The sequence below is a fragment of the Trichosurus vulpecula genome, chromosome 4, assembly GCF_011100635.1.
Source record: "Trichosurus vulpecula isolate mTriVul1 chromosome 4, mTriVul1.pri, whole genome shotgun sequence".
In the NCBI taxonomy this organism is placed as follows: Eukaryota; Metazoa; Chordata; class Mammalia; order Diprotodontia; family Phalangeridae; genus Trichosurus; species Trichosurus vulpecula.
This window is the reverse complement of record NC_050576.1, coordinates 59,776,705-59,783,763: the sequence shown is the minus strand read 5'-3', so window position 1 is coordinate 59,783,763 and position 7,059 is coordinate 59,776,705. Positions and strand designations below refer to the sequence as shown.

Sequence of the window (7,059 nt, the reverse complement as noted above, 5' to 3'; positions counted from 1 at the left end):
TACATTCAATAAATTGACCTATGGAGATATACATTCAATTAGTACACTTTTGTGTTCTATTAGGTATGTGGAAATACCTATTTTATTTGGTGTTTGCTTAACTTATAACTATAAACAAAACAGAAACAAACAAAAATCCCCCGAACCTCTGACTGAAAACCCCTGCCTTCTGGTATTGTCCTAGACAGTGCCATATTTCTAGATACCACCTTCTTCTACAATCACTGCCTTAACCTCTGGATCTGGATGTTTCTGAGCCATGGTATATATATCAGTAAAGCAAGATTCACAATATTGATGGTGACCATGAATATGCCTGTATAGTTCAGAACTGCAAAATGTAAGAGACTCTCTATGTAGAAGGTAGAAGAAGTAAAACATTTATTCCGACACTAGAGGATCAAATCCCCAACCAATAATTCCAATTTGACATAGCAGCAATTGTATCCCAAAACTAATAAATCCACTTCAATGTAACAGCAAGGAAATTAAAACACAATATCACAGCAAGTAGCCAAGCCATCCTGTAACCTTCCTCTCTGCTAGGGCCTTCCTGGAAACACTCACTCCTGAATCCTAACTGTCTGCTTGCCTGTGTCCTCTCCTCCTGCAGTTCTGAAAGCCCTTGTAGTTCTCTCTTCTTGCAGTTCTGTCTTCTTCGCAGCCCCCTCAACTCTGCAGCTCCTTAGCCTAAGCTTAATGGCTATCCACTGGGCATATATACCCTGTGTAGGCCTGGGGCTTAGCACCTAGTAGCAAATGGGTGGAGGCCTGGCAATTAGCACCTAATAGCAAAAGGGTGTGGGCCTTCCTACAAGCAAGCCTCTCCTAATCAAGCTTCCCTTAACTAGCTCCACCTGAGGCATATTAAATGGGTGGGGAAGATCTTTGATCACATTAGCATCACAGAATAATATAGCAAAAGACTCTTTGAGAGGAAACACCAAGAACAGCTGACCAATGAGGTGAGTCTCTGTCATTTTTTTTCTCTTAAGAATTATATTGTGGTGACTTGTTTCATTTACCTTCTACTTATAGTGATTGTTAGCTTTTTTTTTCGGTGCCCTTCCTCTTGATTTAATGTAGTAAATGAGTCTAGGTTAATCTGAGAGGAAGCATTTTGTGGTGGAGGGAGTATTGCCTTTGACCTATGGAAATATACATTCAAATACTCTGCCAAGTTATTGTCTGTGATTTTGTGTCAATCACTAAAGGGAGCTGTACATGACTTCTAGCTCTAAATTTACAATGCTAGGATTTGTTCTCTTTCCTATGGGACTCTCCTTAGAATACAGCATGGATTGATATGGATAGACAATAGCACCTCCTCCTAAATCATATAGTTCCTTTTAGCCCAGGTGAGATTGTGGGAAAAGTATGTAAAAGGCCACTGGCTTATCTTGGCCTTGACACTGATCATCAGAGTGACTGAGTAAATCATATAACTTCTCTGTGTTTTAGTTTCCTTATCTGTGAAATGGGGATAATTACATAGAATCCGAGAATTTCAGAGTTAGAAGGAAACTCAGGGAGCATCTATTCCAACTGGTACCTTTACAAAAACTCCCTCCACAACATATCTGACAAGTAGTCATCTATCTCTTGCCTGTAGACTTCCACTTTAGCAACTCAACATCCCTGAAACTGAGGCCAAGAAAAGTGAATTATCCTGCCCAAAGACATGCAGATAGTGAATAAGAAAGCTGGGATTTCAGATCCAATGCTTTTTTTTTTTCCCAGTATGCTATTTCCATTGTGGTTGAAATGGATGTAATTGAAACATGTGTCTCTCCAATTAATTATGGCAAATGTATGCAGATATTCTTGATTTGATGTGAGGGACTGAGAAGTATTAGAATCAACATGTACTTGCCATTTAGGTGGGGAATTGGATGGACCAAGCATGTCGATCCTACAGACCATTCGATTATGGATTTTTAAACCTGGATATAAACAAAAACACTTGGATTTTATATGGCCATTTTTTTATTTCAAAGTTTTTATTTCTCCAAATTCTTTAGGCATGCTTGGCTGTGTTGCTCATCACTTTTATAAAAATCCTTTGGAAGTATGGTAGGAAGAGCATCTCCAGTGACTTTTCAGGGTGAGCATATACATGCTTCAGAAGCTAACACTCTAGAGATGATTGTTTTCAATATAATACAGGTAAAGTTTTAAGGTAACAGGTTGTGTTTTTAAATGGACTGATGGCTACTCTGCTTATAAATATATTAAATTAGGTAGTGCCACATAATCAGTCTTTATTGGGAAGCAGGACAAATTGCACTCCATGTAGTCAGAGGAGGAAGAAATCATCAGAAATAAACATATGATTTACAGGCTTTTGTGCCAGCATTGGGGGGCAGTATGGGGTCTTCTCAAACAAACTTATCCCTCCTGCTCCCAGGAGGTATGTCCAATTTGCTCCTGCTGAGTTACTGTTGATAGAACCAAACAGTATGGGTGGTGAAGGCAGAAATCGGCCAAGTATCCCCAAGGTCCCTCAGTCTCTCACTGGTCTGGTGCATAAGCAAATTGTCAGGTCATTGGCTGTCATCTGGCCTGTCTGTCATCCATAAGAGGGACAGATTGGAAGGTTGGTCCAAAAAGGGTGTTTCCAGGGAGCCCGGGATTTAAGTCAAGGCCGGGGCACACCACGAGTCCTGGCAGAGAGGCACATTGAGTCCTGACTAGGAGGTCACAGAGGAAGGGAAAGTATAATCCTCAGGCTCAAACTTGAACTCCGAGTGGCTGGAGCCCATGGGGTCTTCTGCTGGGCTAGGACCCAGCTGAGTAACTATGCTCTGCCCTGGGTACTGAGGGGATGTCAGGGTTGGCTCAGACTTTAAAGTGGCAGTGCTGTCAGAGTTGGTGATGGAAGATGGGAGTTTGTGGCTGAGGCTGTTGACCCTGTGGAGCTCTTGGCTTTGGCAATGTTTTTGGGCTTCCACTTCCATGTCTGGATGCACTCCTTTTTCATGGCAAGAGGACAAGGCACCCCTTGAAGCTTCATATAGAGTTCACAGGCATCACACACTGGCTCACCTTCTGCATTTCTCCTCCACAAGGTGGTGTTGGTTGTGTGGCAATTAGTGCGACAAAGGCCAGCCCAACGAATTGAAGACAGCCTCTTCTGGGGCTTGATGAGTGGCCAGTTGATGCCATTTATTTTGTGGTAGAGGCCACAGGCATTGCAGAGGTAGTGGCCTGTGCCATCTCTCCTCCACAGTGGTTTGGACACAGCCCCACAATTAGCGCACTCGTAGCCCTCACTTGGGAACTCTTCCAGGAATTCTGAAACAAAGATGGACCTCCGGCCCGGAGGGCCAGCTTGGCAACTCTGTAGGCTGCTTTTGAAGTGGCTTGTGGTATAGGAGGGGTCCATGTCCGAGCTTACATAGGCCGAGTAGGTGTTGGAATAGGATCCGCTGACTGAGCGCACCAGCGGTGTGCTGCTCCCTGGTGCCACTGCCCAGGATCAAGCGGCTCTGGTGTCCCCTCCTCCGCCGCTGCCCCCAGGAGGCCTGTGAGAGTAGGAGAAACCAGACGGTAGCCGGGGCAACTGGGGTTAAAGGCCGAGGCCTCACCACTTGCCTGGGCCGAACTTGGGTGACTACCCAGCGGATGGCTCTGGTGTGCAGCCTCACAACCCGCCAAGTAGGGCATCGTGGGTAGCATGGAGGGCACACGAGTCATGGGCACATATACGGGGAAACTGGCCACTGGCGAGTGTACTGGAGTCATGGGCATAGGGAGCCTGACCAGGGTTCAAAGAGAGGACCAAACTTTGGTACATCTCTAAGGAGGCCTCTTCGTTCCTGGCCCAGAAAGGGGCAGCTGGAGGTGTGATTAAAACTGGAAGCTCAGCGAGAGGGTCATAGCAGGAGCAAGGTGTGGAGACCAAAGAACAAAGCGTTAGGATTCGGTTGTATTTTTCCCCAATGTCTGATTTGGGTGCTTTCCTCTCCTTTATCCGGCTGGCTATCTGGGTCGACTTAGGGGACAGGTATCCAGATGTCAGGAACGGAAGTTACTGTGGAATGGAGGGGAGGGGGCAGCAGCCGAAGCAGAGGGGCAACTGCAAGCCAGAGGATGCTCGGCAGGGAATCTCGCCGAGGGCCGGGCCGGCCTCAGCTCCCTTATATAGCCATTCTTGCAGCTGGCCAATAACAGGACACCATGCCAGCCCTAACGTCCCACTGATGGGCTCATATTGTCACACTCCTTACTACATGTAACCTTCTGGCTTTATGCTTTTCTTTGTGATTATTGGAGTGTTGACTGCAGTTTTCCTGGCCCCTGGGACCAGATTCTCCAGATTAGATCATGATAACTCTTTATATCTCTTAGTATACATATTCCTACATCACACTTACCAAGCCAGGCAAAAATTAACTCTTGATTTGCTTCTGTCTTGTGGTGGAATAAGACACATAGTATGGAGGGAAAAAGTTAATTTAGTGAATTAATTGGTTTTAGAACTAACTGGTGAATAAACCGGTTATTTGGTATTCTATAAACAAAGTAAATGAATTATTAATTTTCTACCTTCCAATAGATGGTGTTGGAATCTTACTATATAGATTTTATTTAACATGCCACTGGACACATATTAGTTTTTTTTCTTTGCTATATTTAATTTGATGGAAATCATTGAAATTATCGAAACAAGAAGAAAAAGTCTAGGTCATTACTACAACCATTATTTACAGATCATCCAGACACTATAATTCCATTCATAAAAGACAAGTTCATGAATGATACAGATTATTGGAACCCACATGAAATCTAGAACATCAAGTTAACATGATGGTAATATAAAATGAAAATATTAATAATGGGAAAACAAGTTGGACAGTCAGGTGTCAGCTTAGTTTCCCTTTCAGAGTTAACTGTTTTGTTTTCTGCAAAATGGAATGATATTCACAAGCATCTTCTTAATTCATCTTACTAGAGTTCTGACTGTGGGGTAGAGGGAGGGGAAAGAAAGAAGGTAGAGCATTAATATAGCACCTACTATGCGACAGTCACATTTTACAAATATTATCTCATTAGATCCTCAAAACAACCTTGTAGGATAGGTGATGGTATTATCACCCTAATTTTAAGTTGGGGAAACTGAAGTAAACAGAAGTTAAGTGACTTGCTCAGGGTCACACAGCTAGTAAGTGTCTGAGACCAGATTTGGACTCAGGATCTTCCAGATTCCCACTTAGTACTTTATCCACTATGCCACCAGGGGTCTCTAGGACACTGTTTGCATTTTATTTAGCAGCCAAGCATAATTTACTAAATTATTGGCATGCCAATAATTGGTTGTATCATATATGTGATATAACCAATAAGTTTGTTACATAATCAATGGAATGATCCAGAAAAGGGAAAAGTATATAGGGGGACGGTAAAGGAGAAAGGAAGAAAGGAAAAATAAAATGGGAACTCATAATAGTGAAAGGAGGAGCCAGCATGAAAGATTGTAGAGCAGGGATAAGGCTGGCAACAGATCCCCAATCCCATGGCCATTTACTCTAGTTGGGTGAAATGAGTTGTGTGAGTTTATTCCAAAATGGCCTTATACTTTATGTCTAACTCTCTCAGTATTCTGCCCTTTGGCCTGGCTCTGTTAAAAAAGCTTGACCTTATCCCAAAGAGAAAATCCATTGCTAGCTTCTGGTCCCATCTGTATATCATTTCCTCAGAGGGATTGAACACTTGATTGTATGTGCGTTGTAAGTAATAATCCATTGATTCCACAATGGTGTATATTCAACAGCTAGGAAAAACCCAGATGTGGGTTATGGATCTTAATAGATTAAGGTAGGGGGCTGGTAATTAAAAGTCCACTTCTTTTCCTAGTCAGGTTTGGAGGCCCGATGGGAGGGTAACCACAGGTTTATTAACCTCAAACTAGAAGATTCTAAACCTCAAACAAAAGGTAGCTAGGCGGCGCAGTGGATAGTTCAAATCTGAACTGAGTTCAAAGCAGACCTCAGACATTTATCAGCTGTGTGACCCTGGGTAAGTCACTTCACTTCTATTTGCCTCAATCCACTGGAGAAGGAAATGGCAAACCACTCCAGTATCTTTGCCAAGAAAACCTCATGGGCAGTATTGGTGTGCTATGGTCCACAGGGTCACGAAGAGTCAGACACAACTGAACAACAGCAAAAACATACAGATACTCTCCAGGTTGTCTTCTCCTATTTTGATGGGGCTTAGAGTCCTCTTAATTCTAGATTTTTATTTATAATACAAGCCTTTCAAATATTCCCTGCACTGCTGCACTACCTCCTGCCTTTAAAAAGAAAGTAAAAATAAAACCCCATCACTAGAGGGAACCTGTCATATGTATATTAGACAATTAGGTTGTAGAGTTGATTGAATGCTGGATTTGGAGTCAGGAACACCTGAGTTCAGATCTTCATGCAGACACTTGCTAGTTGGATGACCCAGAACAAGGCATTTGTCTGGTGACCCAGACAATGTTTGTAACATTTAGCTGTGCCCCACTTTCCTTGTCTGCCCAATGGTTATAATAATAGTATCTATCTCACAAGATTGTTGTGAGGGTCAACGAGATAATATATGTAAAGTGCTTCACAAAACTTAAAGTGCTATATAAAAGCTACCTATTATTATTATGACTTTAAAGAAATATAGTTATAATTCATGGGAAATTTCTTGGGTGATATCATTCAGTTACTATTGAAGGTCTCTGGGTTATTTGAAGTTTCTATCTTCATTGGACCCTGATTTGTTTTGCAAAAGTGAGAAATAATCAGATGAAAACTCCTGGTAATTTGGGTATTAATGAAAAGATAAGTTTAGGCAGATTTCAGTGTGCCTGGCATCCCTATTCCCATTTCTTTCTCTCAAATGCTTTTGTAACTTAGACATTAAGAAAAAGAAAGAAAAACTCTTTTCCTAGTTATTTGGAAATCCCTGATCAAATAGCCATAGACTTTAATTGAAGACTATTTTGTGAGCTTTGCAGAATGCATGAAAAATGTCAGCATCGCAGGATACTTAGCTACTATAGTTTGGTCAAAACCAAACAGA

At 42.3% G+C, this 7,059-nt stretch overlaps 1 pseudogene; it reads right to left on the bottom strand.

Annotated features, from left to right (window-relative positions):
* Window positions 1–2,633: 2,633 nt before the first annotated feature.
* On the bottom strand, window positions 2,634–3,796 carry LOC118846732 (annotated as a pseudogene).
* Window positions 3,797–7,059: the final 3,263 nt, after the last annotated feature.